Below are 13,911 nucleotides of genomic sequence, written 5' to 3'. Positions count from 1 at the left end.
AGTTGTCAGTTAACAAGGAAGGAAATTTTGGGCAGCAAGTGTTCACTGCAAAATCATGAATTACAGTCTCCAGCACCTGAGAGAGAGTGGGTAAGAAAGACCTCAATGGCATCTATACAGAACAGGAGCAGAAGGAAAGCTCGTAACAATTTGGCTCTCCCAAAAACATAGTTAAACATTTATTTATTTAGGGGATATAAGTGTCATTGACTAGACAGGGAATTATTACTCATTTCTATTTGCCCTTGAGTGGTGGTGAACTGCCGCAGTCCTTTTGGTGAAGACATTTCCTGCAGTATTATTGGAAATAATTATTTTGGATTTAGACATAACAATAATGAATGATGTCTCCAAAATAATGTTGGTATGTGATTTAGAAAGCGAGTTGAAGGTGGTGGTGTTTTCTTGCTGCCCTTTTCGCTATGGGTTTGGGAGTAGCTTTTGAAGTAAACTAATTGAAGGCCCATACAAACAATGTAAGAATGATGAACTAATAATTTTTTTCATGGATTTGCTTGAGAGCCAAGATGTTGATTCCTCTGTTTACCTTTGAAATGGTATTGAGCTGATTTTACACCCAGATTAGAAAGTGGTTGGGATCTTAGTTTAGCATCTTTTCTTAAATGTAACAGCTCCAACAATGTAACCCTCTATCTGTATGTCATTGGAACATCAGCTCAGCCTAAACATTTCTTGTTCAAATTTCTTACATGGAATTTGAAATTGCAGCCTTATCATTTAGAGACAAGAACCTATTAACTTTTTGCTGATTCCATTATTCCAACCTCACAGTGCACCATCGTAAGGCTCTTCCAGCATCTTTTTGGCTTGGTTCTAGTTTGATTTAAGAGGAAAGCTGCAATTCTATTACTCAGGCCAAAGATCAAAACTGATGAATACAGGGCATAATCTACATATTTTATACAACATTTTGATGGGTACCTTTTCTCAGTGAAACTGGCTAAAATAAAAGACCAGGATATTAGCAGTTAATCCTTCCAGTGAAATTACTCGTCAACATGTTTTTTCACCCCCTGTGCTTGCTCCTGAACCATCAAGATAACTTCTCTCACCTCAACTCTGAACTAATTTCACAACCTATGGACTCACTTCAAGGACTCTGCAGCTCATGTTCTCAGTAGTAATTATTTACTTTTTTTTTCATTTGTACATTTGTCTTCCTTTAGGCATGGGCTGTTAGTCTTTTTGTATAGTTTTCATTGACTCTATCGTACTTTTCTTACTGTGAATGCCTGCAAGAAAATTAATCTCAAGGTAGTATAAGGTGACAAGCTCTATATGTACTTAGGTAATAAATTTACTTCGAACTTTGCACTTTGTTGCAAGTTGGGTATGGGTATTGTTCTATATTGTCAGATGCACCAAGATACAGTGAAAAGCTTGTCTGGCACATACTGCTTGTACAGATCAAACATTACACAGCGCATTGAGCTCGAATAAGATAAAATAATAACAATGCAGAATAAGGTATAAACCTACCGAAAGATTGCAGTGCAGGTGAACGATAAAGTGAAATTTCATAACAAGGTAGATTGTGAGGCCAAGAGCCCACCTTATCGTGCAGGATCTCCGTTCAAGAGTCTGACAGTGGGATGGGAGCTGTCTTTGAGCCTGGTGCTGCCTGCTTCCAGGCTTCTGCATCTTTCACCTGATGGGAGAGAGAGGAACGAGAATGACTGGGGTCAGTGGGATCTTTCATTATTCTGTCTGTTTTACTGAGACAGTATAGACTAAGTCCATAGAGGAGAGGTCTGTTCCTGTGATTTGCTGAGTTATTTCTTTATTTATGTATTTTAGTTAGTTAGCAATACACTGTAGAGTAGGCCTGTCTGGCTCTTCAAGCCATACTGCCCCAGCAACCCCAGCAACCCCTGATAAACCCGACTCACCCAAACCTTATAATTAACTTAACTAGTTAGTCTTTGGATTGCTGGGGAAAAAAACGGAGGACCTAGAGAAATTCCGCGCATTCCATGGTGGTACAGAGACTCCTTACAGAACGGTGCCTGAATTGAACTCTGAACTCCAGAATGCCCGAGCTGCTAACTGCTGCCATACAAATCCATTATGCATCCAGATGCTTTCTATGGTGTAGCCATTAAAATTGGTAAGGGTCTGTGGGGACGTGCCAAATTTCTTTAGCCTCCTGAGGTAGTAGAAGCATTGGGGAACTTTCTTGGCTGTGACATCTATATGTTTGAGCTTCAAGCTCCCAGCTCTCTCAAACTCCACACTATTGATGTAGACAGGAGCAGGTGCATTTCCTCCCTGCCCATTCTTTCTGAAATCAACCAACAGCTCTTCTGTTTTGTTAAAAGTAAATGTCACGTTTGCCCGTTACATCATTGAATTGACCTCTCGAGACCCTAGACACCATTAGAAGATAGAATTATCACCAGCTGAACTGCAAGAACTTGAAATTGATTGATACTTAGAATACCACACTGCAGCAAATTTAATAGTGCCAAGGCCCAAGGCATCAGACACCATTGAATGGCACCTATGTGTTTCTCTTTGCATGCAGTGCCACTGGAGAGGGAACGGGAAAGTACCCAGTGTGACTGGGTCAGGTGAGGTGAAAGGGCAGATTAAACTATTAGTCATAGAGTCAGCAAGTCATAGAGCCATACACTACAAAAACAGGTGCTCCAGCCCACACCAACCGAGCTGACCATCAAGCAAACTCCTACACTACTCTCCATTCAGAAGACTGAATTGGGGCTTCTTTTGGAACTCATTTCAGGAGTCAGATCTACAAGTTAGGAATTAGGGCAGGAAGGGGGTGTACTAACAGCCTGTCATAGATGGGAGGTAGAATAATGGTTGGGGACTTGGTGAATTTGGCTTAGGGAGGTCCAAATAAAGTTTATCCATAAGGGAACTAATCTGAGTGAGATTCGCAGTTTAAGATTAAGATTGTTTTTAAGAGAGCAGCATTCTTAAAGAATGGTCTGTAAGGACTGACACTCCTCAGAAATTGGAGCACGTGGCAAATTCTGTCAGTTTATGCATGTCTATTGAAGCAATTACATCAATCAACTGCAATTCATGAGTGCAAATATCCAGAGGGATGTGATTTGATACACTCTCACAATCTGCATTTCTTTCCAGAAATTTCCATGTGGATTGCCTAAAAATAAAATACTAAAAAAATTAAAATTTCTAGGTCATATGCAAATACTTTAAAGTTTAATTAAATTGCCATTTTTCAGCTAAATTTGAAACCTAAAGACCTTAAAATAGAAATTCCGATCAGAATATTCCTTAACCAGTAGGATTGCGTACTTTTTACTTATCATTAACAATCCAAATTTTGACTTGCTTTACAACATCACTCCAATTACAGGAAGAAAAAAAATGTAATTCAAAGATCATTTTAAAAAATACATCAAATTGTGGAGGTGTCCGGGTCTGAGATAATGAAACAATGTAACAAATATGTCTGTGAATTAATATCCACTATATGTACCAAGCAGACTTTTCATAACCGTGCTGGGTACATTATGTTTATGCTTTGGACAGCAAGGATGAATGAAGAAGATCATTTAACCCAAGTCAGTCATTCTAAAGTTACATAATTTTGTAACATTAGGAATTGTTTAACTGAATGAAGATGACACAGTTCTGGGACATGCACTGTACTGTATACTACAAAGTATATTTAAGAAAGATATCTTTAAGCTTCTGCAGTTTTATAAAATCAGCATACACTTGGGTCTAGGTTTAAGTTCAGGTTTATTATTGCTGTCATATGTACCGAGATACGAAGTCAAAATATTTTGATTGTATGCCATTCAGACAGATCATATCATAAGTAAATATATTGAAGTCAAAAGACAAACGTACCACTGAAATAACATAAATATGAAAAAGAATGAATTAGCGGAATGTTACCTTTCAATATTTCAAAGTTCAATAACTTCAATGTAAACTTTACTTTAGTTCAAAGGTTATTCAACGATCAAAAGATATGTAAGTGAATCTTAGCCGCTCATGGATCAAGTGCTGAGTGATGGGAATGACACCCATGGCCTAACATACACAATTTGGGCCAAGTGGCCTGTTTCCCTATTGTATGGTTCGATGAACAAGGACAAATTTACTATTGATTATCATAAAAGATATAATAAGCAGGGGGAAGAAGTGGGTTTGGACTTATCTAGACATAGTTATAAACCAAATTTCTCTGAAAAGCATTGGATCAAAATGCATGATAGATTGAATGAATTATCAAAGTGCATCTTTCTAACAGGTTTAAGTTCTTCCTTAGTATATTCTATCACTTTCTATCACATAGCTGGTATCACTAAATAGAATTAAAAGCAATGCAAGTATACTTCTGAAATCTATAACCTGCTCAAACACTATCTTACATGACAAAACCCTAGTGGATTAAGTTGTCCTGGATGGAAAAAAAAGCCTGTGTATCATAAATGAAACAAGTCAAAAATTTGGTAATTGCAATCTATTACTGATTGCAATTAAGTGCATATAAAATTTCAGATTCTACTGACTGGGAAAGCAGCTGAACTAAACATCAATTGTAATCACTTGTCACCAATGATAAGAAGCTCTATTTGAATAGGAATGAGAGATGAAATTGTGAACTGCTTTCAAGCAGCAATCTGTCTACTCCATGCCTTTTTATTTGCTCTTTTATTTTTCTTCTCATAAACTGTTTATTTTTTTTCTTTTTCAGCATCTATTCCCACAGTGTTGTTCCACGTTTTTTATCTCCATTACTTATGTCACATGTACATCAAAAAATCAAAACAAACCGTGAAATGTCTCATTTGCATCCATGACCAATACACTCCAAAGTCTCCTGGGAGAAGTTCATGGGTGTTGCCATGCTTCCAGCACCAGCATAGCATACCCACAACCTACAAAGCACCAACATTGCATACCCACAACCTACAAAGCCTAACCCAAACATCTTTGTAATGTGTGAGGTGTGACGAGAATACACATAAAATTAAGATGTTTGCTGGCCTGGGTTAGCATCAGTGACATCAGCAAGTGGTCTGCCACCTGCCCTCAGGGGAAGGAGAGATAAGGAACAATGGAGCAGCGTCTGGAGATGTGTAATGAAGGAACGGGGGAGAGAGAGCTGTCTGGAGCGGCTCCCCCCTTTGAACCTTGAACTGTTTGAAGTGATGGACAGGCGATGCCCCAGCAGGGGGATAAAAAGGGACCGGTTTGCTAAGGCAGGACACACGCCACCCGAGGTAACGAGACCCTGGAAGCGGTACGCTTCTCACAAGTCGGTGAGAGGTACCAGACAACGGCCAGGGTGGAAAGGTACGATCAGCGGGAACCCGGTGTGTGTCCGCCCTTGCCTGGGTGCCGGGTTCACTGCAGAGGATCGACCACATCTGGAGGAGGGGTCATAGTCGGTGACCTCAGGTGACATCACCAAGGACCCGCCCAAAAGCTGCTTGTGAGCCATATCGCCGGTCTGTGAGTGAAGCCGTGTCTGAATGATCAGTTGTTCCTGTTCTCTCTCTCTCCCCCCACGTTGTCCATCGCCATGGCAACGATTACTGCAAACTGAGCTACTAAACTGGACTGAACTTTGAGTCACTTTGAAATTTGGTCATTTACCCCTAGACAACGATAGAGCTTGATTGATGCTGTGATCTTAATTCTGTGCACATGTGTGACTATCATTGCTGAACTGTTGCATTTATTATCCTTTCGATTACTGTGTTGCTTGTTTCTTTAATAAAACTTTCTTAGTTCTAGTACTCCAGACTCCAACTGAGTGATCCATTTCTGCTGGTTTGGCAACCCAGTTACAGGGTACGTAACAGAGGAAACCAGAGCAACCAGAGGAAACCAGCATGGTCACGGAGAGAACGTACAAAGTCCCTACAAACAATAGTGGGAAATGAACCCTCATCACTGATAGTTGGTACAGTGCTAGGCTTATGCGCTGGTGACACATGCACTTAGGTCCATCTACATTTTCCTCTTTAAGAAAAAAATATTACCAAATTCTCAGTCAAGGAGATGCGTACATGCAGTTTTGATGCAGGAGTTCTTGAAACACCAATTTTCTGTTGAAAATATCATAACATTAACAATAAACATGCTATTGAATTCATGCAGTGTTCACTGTTCTCAATTTAGCTCTATCACCATTAAACAGGTGTAACAACAATGAACTATTTGCATCTGAGATAGATTATTTACTGGATTCCTTACTACTCACGGTGCAAACTGGATTAAAGTTAGTCACAGCAGGGGACACATGATACAGAATTGTTAATATGCATAAATGCTTCTTCAACAACTTACTTTAACATCTTTAACAAAGCAGAACATTTTAGGTACTCCACAGGAAAATATTCAAACAATCCCTTACATTGAAACATGTGCAGACATGACACTGAATGTTTAATGATAGGTTTGAAGGAGCATTTTCAAGTAGCAAAAAGAGTGAAGAAGCAGAAAATAATAGAAATGAGAATTATGTGACTGGATTTCATGTAGTTAAAGTTGCAGTGGCTAAATTCATGCACAATAAGGATGCCTCTTTACAACAGAATTTCTTTAGCCAGAGGGTGATGAATCTGTAATCCACAGTCAGTTCTTTTGTTTTTTGGACATTGAGGGAGAGGTTGTTATCTTGGCACCACTGTGTCAGGCTGTCAACCTCTCCTCTGTAGACTGTCTCATTACTGCTAGAAATAAGGCTGATCAAATTTGTGTCATCTGCGAATTTGATCAACAGATTGGAGCTGTGTGTGGCAGTATAGTCATGGGTGTAAAGGGAGTAGAGAGGAGGACTCAGGACACAACCTTGGGGGGCACCTGTGTTGAGGGTGAGAGGAGCAGAGGTGAGGGAGCCCATCCTTACCACCTGTTGGCGATCTGATAGGAAGATTAGGATCCAGCTGCACAAGGTGGGGTGCAGGCCAAGGTTTCTGAGCTTCCTGTCAGGTCTGGAGGGAATTATGGTGTTGAATGCTGAACTGCAGTCCAGGAACAGCATTTTAACGTATGCATCCCTCTTCTCCAGGTGAGTCAGGATGGTGTGGTAGTGCTATGACTGTAGCGTCATCAATAGACCAGCTCCGCCGGTAGGTGAATTGTAGGAGGTCTAGTGTAGGTGGTGGCATACCAAAGATATAGTCTTTAACCAGACTCTCAAAGCATTTGCTTATTATTGAGGTGAGTCCGACAGGGCACCAATCATTCAGGCATGCTACCTTGGTTTTCTTTGTCCTTGGTACAGAGACAATGATGGATGATTTGAAACAGGAGGGCAATACACGCTGGGAGAAGGAGAGATTAAATCTGTAAACACACCAGCCAGCTGTTCAGCACACACTTTGAGGATGCGTCCTGGGATGCTGTCCGTGCGGCTGTTGACAGGTTGAAATGTTCTATGTACCTCTGCCTCGGAGATGACCAAGTTGTAGATCTCGTTGGTGGCACTCCTCGGGGTTCAGTCCTATCAACCGCGAATCGAGTATAAAAATAATTTTGCTCATTTGGGAGCTAGGCGGCAATATTGGTTGTACTGCTGCATTCCCTCTTGAAGTCCACGATGGTGTGCAGTCCTCTCTGAATGAATGAATACTCTCTGTAACTGCTAGAGGCTGCTGTGCATGAAAATCCCAGAAGATCAGCAGTTTCTGGATCCTCAATCACGTCATCTGGCACAAACCACCATTTGATGGTCAAAGACATTTCTTCCCCATTCTGATGTTTCATCTGAAACACTTCAGAGTCTCTTGACCATGTCTGCATGCTTTTCTGCATTGAGTTGCTGCCACATGATTGGCTGAATAGATACTTGCATTAATACGCAAATGTACCTAATAAAGTCACCACCGAGTGTATTTCAAAGGCAGGATAATCTAAGACCGAGAGGAGAATATGCATGTGGTGGTATTCCCTGGAAAGGTCACAGGTCACAGATTTATGTGCTGCTATCAGAGAAGCCTGGTGCTTTTTACAGTTGTAGGGTTGTCAAGCTGAGGAGTGGTAGTGGGGATGAGCTACCGCTATCTAAAAGTGCTCCTCATGGCATGCACCTCAAATAGCCTCTGACAACTAAGTCCAACTCTTGGCCTTCTCGTGTGGCTTAGCCTCTAAGCCCGGTGGAACTGTTTCTACTGACAGGAGAAGGGCAAAGGGGGGTCCTGGCACCTTAAAACCAGTGCTTCAGGTAGTGGCTGCAAGTCCACTGATGGGAAAGGCTTTGGGAGTAAACCCTGAGGACAAATCCAACTGGAGTCCATAAGGCAGTTCGACGTTGTCTTCAACCTCATTCTGGCAACTCCTGCGATGACACTGCTGCCAAGCTGTATCGGCCCTTGCCCTTCCCTTGGACAACATCGGCGTTGTGGAGAGGGGAGACTTGCAGCATGGGCATCTGCCAATCTTCCATACAACCTTGCCCAGGTCTGCGCCCCGGAGAGGACACTCCAGCGTCGCCTCACCACGATGGCACAACACGGAAAGCAGCAGTCTACCGGTTATAAGCCTGCGCTCGACTGGCGTAGCGCAAGGTGCCAGGGGTTGCTTTCGATGGAGAGAGAGACCATCACGTCTCACTGGACAGCTACTGCCCACCTCAAGCAGGGCAGCCCCCAGCCAGTTAGGTGCTGTCCCGCCCCAGTCTGCCCGCTCCACTGGGGGCGTGGGGCTCAGGGATACAAGTCAGGAACAGTTGCTGCTATTTGGTGACTTCAACACCAGAGTGGGCGCCGACCACGACTCCTGGCCAAGCTGCCTGGGGCGGTATGAGATTGGCAGCATGAATGACAACGGGCAACGACGGCTTGAGCTTTGCATGCTCCATGAATTATGTGTCACCAACACCTACTTCCAGACCAAAGCTCAGCAGAAGTGTCTTGGTGGCATCGCCGCTCCAAACACTGGCACCAGCTAGACCTGATAATCAAAAGACGCCATCACCTGAGAAACGTGCTCAGAGTTTTCCTTCTCCCAGATGACAATCAGAATCAGGTTTATTATAACTGGCATGTGATGTGAAATTTAGCATGCCGTCAGACTTCAAACTTAGCAGCATCAGTTCACTGCAATACATAATCCAGCAGAGAAAAAAAAATCTAAAACATAAAACATAATAATAATAAATAAACAAGTAAATCAATTTAATATATTGAATAGATTTAAGAAAGTGCAAAAACAGAAATACTGTATTAAAAAAATAAAGTGAAGTAGTGTCCAAAGATTCAATGTCCACTTAGGAATCGGATGGCAGAGGGGAAGAAGCTGTTCCTGAATCGCTGAGTGTGTGCCTTCAGGCTTCTGTACCACCTGCCTGATGGTAACAGTGAGATGGTAACATGCCCTGGGTGCTGGAGGTCCTTAATAATGGACACTGCCTTTCTGAAACACCTCTCCCTCAAGATGTCCTGGGTACTTTGTAGGCTAGTACCCAAGATGGATCTGACTAGATTTACAACCTTCTGCAGCTTCTTTCCATCTATTGCAATAGCCCCTCCATACCAGACAATGATGGAGCCTGTCAGAGTGCTCACCACGGTACAACTATAGAAGTTTCTGAGTGTATTTGTTGACATGCCAAATCTGTTCAAACTCCTAATAAAGTATAGCCACTGTCTTGCCTTCTTTATAACTACATCGATATGTTGGGACCAGGTTAGATCCTCAGAGATCTTGACACTCAGGAACTTGATGCTTCTCACTCTCTCCACTTCTGATCCCTCTGTGAGGATTGGTATGTGTTCCTTCATCTTACCCTTCCTGAAGTCCACAATCAGCTCCTTTGTCTTACTGATGTTGAGTGCCAGGTTGTTGCTGCGGCACCACTCCACTAGTTGGTATATCTCACTCCTGTATGCCCTCTCGTCACCACCTGAGATTCTACCAACAATGGTTGTATTGTCAGCAAATTTGTAGATGGTGTTTGAGCTATGCCTAACCACATAGTCATGTGTATAGAGAGTAGAGCAGTGGGCTAAGCACACACCCCTGAAGTGCACCAGTGTTGATTGGCTGCGAGGAGGATATTTTATCACCAATCCACACAGACTGTGGTCTTCTGGTTAGGAAGTCGAGGATCTTATTGCAGAGGGAGGTACAGAAGCCCAGGTTCTGCAACATCTCAATCGGGATTGTGGGAATGATGGTATTAAATGCTGAGCTATAGTCGATGAACAGCATCCTGACATAGGTGTTTTGTGTTGTCCAGGTGGTCTAAAGCTGTGTGGAGAGCCATTGAGATTGCATCCACCATGGACCTATTGTGGCGATAGGCAAATTGCAATGGGTTCAGGTCCTTGCTGAGGCACGAATTCGGTCTAGTCAAAGCCAACCTCTCAAAGCTTTCACTGTCAATGTGAGTGCTACCGAGCGATAATCATTAAGGCAGCCCACATTATTCTTCTTAGGCACTGGTATAATTGTTGCCTTTTTGAAGCAAGTGGGAACTTCTGCCCGTAGAAGTGAGAGGTTCAAAATGAATACTCCCGCTAGCTGGTTGGCACGGGTTTTCAGAGCCTTACCAGGTACTCCATTGGGACCTATTGTCTTGTGAGGGCGCTCCTTCGTTAAAGACAGTCTAATATTGGCCTCTGAGACTGAGATCGCAGGGTCCTGAGGTGCAGCAGGGATCTTTACAGCTGTAGTTGTGTTCTCCCTTTCAAAGCGGGCAAAGAAGGCATTGAGTTCATCTGGTAGTGAAGCATTCCTGCCATTCATACCATTGGATTTCGCTTTGTAAGAAGTAATGTCTTGCAGATCCTGCCAGAGTTGCCGTGCATCTGATATCACCTTCAACCTCATTCGAAATCATCTCTTCTCCCTTGAAATAGCCCTCCACAAATCATACCTGGTTTTCTGGTACAGGCCTGGGTCGTCAGACTTCAATACCACAGATCTAGCCTTCAGCAGATGACATACCTCCTGGTTCATCCACAGCTTTTGGTTTGGGAATGTATAGTGAGTCTTTGTGGGCACACACTCATCCACACAGATTTTAGTGAAGTCAGTAACTAAGACGAATCCCTGAATACAGTCCAGTCCACCGATTCAAAGCAGTCCTGTAGGCGCTCCTGTGCTTCCCTTGTCCAAACCTTTTTGCTTGTCTCTACTGGTGCTGTGGTCTTCAGTCACTGTCTATACTCAGGGAGTAGAAGTACAGCTAGGTGATCAGACTTCCCAAAGTGAGGGCGTGGAATGATACGGTAGGCATTCTTGATCGTGGAGTAGCAGTGGTCCAGTGTGTTGTTCCTTCCAGTATTGCAAGTGATCTGTTGATGGTAGTTGTTGGAGTGAGTTTTTGGGTAGGTGATTCATTTACACTTAAATGATTCTGGCTACCAGTCTTCTATTTGACAAAGCACTGTGGATTGAGTTCACAACAACGCATTTCCTAAAAGTTGTGAATATCGGGATACTAGCCAGACGCTGCGGATGGAAGTGTGAAGTTTACAGGTAGTTTTGAAGACAATATTATCTATACTTTATAATATTAATTGTCCTCTATGTTAGGACGTAAAATACCAAATAAATGTATTATGGATTTGACTTGCACTCCTAAAGGCTGTGAGTACCAACCCAGACATGTTGGCGTCAGAAGGAAAGGATGAAGTCAGAAGGTGTGATATTTTGTATGTAGCCTCAAAAGGAAGCATTGTGTATGTATTGTCCATAACTTTTTAAATAGCGATTGCGTTTGTGTTTAGCATATAAATATCGAGCCCACATCGGGCTAGCAGACCTTTCTACCGAAAGTGTCTCTGTCCGTATGATGCCTGCTGTACCTTGTTGTGTCGAATAAAGAAGCTGCTTTGTATCTACCAGTAACTCTATCTCTGCGGTGATTTCATCCATGGCACAACAGCAGTTGCTTAGTGATGTTTTTCAGACTGGCTTTGTTAAAATCTCCCAGAACGATGGTGAAGGCGTTAGGGTGTGCTGTTTCGTGCATGCTGATCCCATTACTCAGATCATCTAAAGCCTGCTTGGCATTGGCCTGAGATGGATTGTAAACTGCTACCAGAATGACCCAGAGAACCCCCGTGGTAGGTAAAAAGGATGACACTTTACTGTTTCCTGGTCTGGTGAGCAGAATTGGGACAGCACTGATATATTTATGCACCAAGAAGAGTTGATCATGAGGCATACACCTCCACCTCTGCTTATGAGAGACTCTATAGATCTATCCTGATGGTGTATAGTAAACTCCTCGATCTGAATCGCTGTATCCAGTATGGAAGGGGTTAACCAGGATTCCATGAAAAAAAGGACGCACGCGGTCCTAATATCCTTCTGATTTAGCACCTTGACTCTGAGATCATCGACTTTATTCACCAGAGACTGCACGTTCACAAGCAAGACAGTCGGTATAGGGAGTTTAAAATCCCGTTTCTTTAAACGCACTTGTAATCCTGATCTACACCCGCGCTTCCTCCAAGGTATCCTCCGTGGGCACTTCCGACCACAAACAGTGTTGTTTCCATTGGTTTTAAGCAGCGATAGTTTGCTTAAACTCATTAAGACATCTTTGTTGACTGTACTGACCTTGGAAGCAGTTGTGCTTCTTAGCTGTAACAGGCTGAAACGGGAATATTTAATCATATCCTTTGAGAGTACTGCTGCTATTCGAGTCGCACCTAGGCACCCCGATGAACAACCAACCACAGCTGACGAGCCTCATCTGCCTGAAGTGATTGGTTCTCAGGTGTTACTCACCCTCCTTTGCCCCTTCTCCTGTCAGTAGAAATGTTTCCGCCAGGCTTAGTAGCTAAGCCACACATGAAGGCCAGGAGCTGGACTTAGTTGTCAGAGACTATTTGAGATGTACTCCAGTGGGAGCATTTAATAGGCAGTAGGAGCTTCTCCGCACTACCTCTCTCAGCTATAACAACCTTAAGGAACCAATAGAGAATAATGTTTTATTATTCATGCTGGTTGCTGCAGTATTTTGGCTTCACAATCATGATAATTGAAAATTGAGCATCAAAACACAAGTCTGAAAAGCAGAAGCAATGGCATACACCCAGGACATGCCTTCTTCTCATTGCTACCATCAAGTAGGAGGTACAGGAGCCTGAAAACACACACTAAACATTTCAGAAACAGCTTCTTCCCTCTGTCATCAGATTTTTGAATGAACAATAAACCCGTGAACACTTCTTCAGTAATTTTTCCTCTTTTTGCATCACATATTTAACTTCTCATATACATATACTTATTGTAATTTATGTTTTTTTATTATAATACATTTCCATGTTCTGCTGCTGCAAAACAACAAATTTCATGGCATAAGCCAGTGATATTAAACTTAATTTTGATTCTCATTCTACAATTGGTATTTTGGTCAGGATTCCCTTGCAATAATTCATCCAAAGAACAACAGCAGATATACCCTAGTGACTGAGGATCAATACAAATTTAAAACAACAACCAATAATTAAATCCAGCAAATAAAAAAATAAATCACTACAGTTATTATAATGTTGTGATCAATAATGTTTATGTACAGTACATTCCGTATGTTAATCTTCCTTCATTATCTGCAGTTTCTACTCGACAAGGAAATGAGAGAGGTTTCTATCACATTTCCACCATAGTTCTGGTGGAGGTTCAGCAAAGAAAAATGAGAATTTTGACTTTGATAAGGTGTAAAACACAAGCTGTTGTACCACTCTACAGTGGGTATCTTTTTCTAGTTTCCATTCTCCCTTGAGTTTATATTAAACCAGGAATCTCATTAATTTCCATGGCAATTTGATGCATCACCATGTTCTCTGCCAAATCCATTGAGGTTAATTGTCAGCATTCTACCCTACTTGTGTTAGCAACCATCACATTTTTTTTGCACTTAAACTATTATCAAGGCACTGTCACTTACTCTCAGAATCATCTCTGTTAGGTACCTCC

The sequence above is a fragment of the Mobula hypostoma genome, chromosome 10, assembly GCF_963921235.1.
Source record: "Mobula hypostoma chromosome 10, sMobHyp1.1, whole genome shotgun sequence".
In the NCBI taxonomy this organism is placed as follows: domain Eukaryota; kingdom Metazoa; phylum Chordata; class Chondrichthyes; order Myliobatiformes; family Myliobatidae; genus Mobula; species Mobula hypostoma.
This window is presented reverse-complemented; position numbering follows the sequence as displayed.